At 42.2% G+C, this 1529-nt stretch overlaps 1 pseudogene; it reads right to left on the bottom strand.

The window, feature by feature from the left end:
* Nucleotides 1-489: 489 nt before the first annotated feature.
* Nucleotides 490-1019, bottom strand: LOC123233916 (annotated as a pseudogene).
* Nucleotides 1020-1529: the final 510 nt, after the last annotated feature.

Genomic DNA, 1529 nt, shown 5'->3' with positions numbered 1-1529 from the left:
GGTCTACAATTTCAATGAGGAGAAGGGGTTAGGGAATTATGTGCCTATCATAGGTAACTGACTTCCTTGTACTCAAGATTAAAAACAAAGTTTTTAAAATGAAGGCCCTTAGACTGATTCAACACTCTAGTTGGCTTTCCTACATAGGTATGTTTCCACGTGCTCAGTGTACATTAAATGCCTATAGGATACACAGCAAATTTTCGATAATTCCTAATTTGTCATTTGATTCAATCTGTCCCTTATATTTGACAAATTCAGAAAAATTAGAGTCACATTGTATGAAATACATAAACCATTAAAAAGATACATTCCCTCTCTGTGCCTCAGGAATAGAAAAGAGTCTCAGAGACAACAGAGATGATAGCTAGAGAGCTGTTGACTGGGAACTGGGAGAAAACGAGAAATATCAAAAATAAACTTGTTAGCCTCACTCTTGAACCTGTTATTCTAACTGGTCTCATGCTGAATATTCTTGACTTCCTTCTTTCAGTCATTCTCCACAAGATCTCTCTGAAGAAAATGGTTTATGTCTGGTCTCTCACTCCTTTCCCTCACTGTGTCTCTTGCACAGTAATACAAGGCTGTGTCCTCAGCTTTCAGGGAATTAATTTGCAAGTGCAGCAGGCTGTTGCCACTGTCCCTGGAGATGGTGAATCGGCCATTCACAGAGTCTGCATACCTTTTGGTATTTCCAGTACCACTAATACTTGACACCCATTCCAGCCTTCCCCGGAGCCTGTCGAACCCAGTACATCCAACAGTCACTGAAGGTGAATCCAGAAGCTTTGCAGGAAAGTTTCAGGGATCCTCCAGGCTTCCTCACATCTCCCCCAGACTCCACCAGCTGAATTTCACAATAGACACCTGAAAAGAGTCATTGAAAGACAATAGTCACAGAAATCTCACATCAAAGAGTGCTTTCCCCACCACCACCATCCAAAAAAAAACAAAGAAACAAAAACAAAATTACCTTACAAAATAGTCAGAATGAAAATTCCATTGAGTCCAAATCCCATGGCTCAGTCTATACAATGTCAGTCCTTAGGAAAAAAGTTCACACAAAGGAGAAGCTCCTCTCCCAGAGCTGCAGGCACAGGTTTTGTCCTGGCTTTCATGCCTAGAGGGAGGAGTCCAATTTGCAAGACTTCCTCTATTTACTGGGAGGAAGAGGAGCTGTTTCCCATTATAATGAGTCCCTTCCATTAACTACAGAGAGAAGGATCCCCGGAATTGGTTCTAAAGTCTTGAGGAGGCTGGCAAGATTGAGAATCCAAGGATTATTAGTAGAACTCAGTGTCTATTCTCCATCATTCTCAATTACAAGAGAACTCAATGGTCTTTTCTTTGTTCCTGATATTTTCTGAGTAACATTTCTGATTAAAAAGGTACCTCAGGGGCAGCTGGGTAGCTCAGTGGATTGAGAGCCAGGCCTAGAGACAGGAGGTCCTAGGTTCAAATCCAGCCTCAGACACTTCCCAGCTGTGTGACCCTGGGCAAGTCATTTGACCCCCATTGCCTACCCTTAC

This window comes from Gracilinanus agilis, chromosome 2 (genome assembly GCF_016433145.1).
Source record: "Gracilinanus agilis isolate LMUSP501 chromosome 2, AgileGrace, whole genome shotgun sequence".
Classification (NCBI taxonomy): domain Eukaryota; kingdom Metazoa; phylum Chordata; class Mammalia; order Didelphimorphia; family Didelphidae; genus Gracilinanus; species Gracilinanus agilis.
Note: the sequence above shows the minus strand (reverse complement) of the source record. Positions and strands in the feature narration are given on the sequence as shown.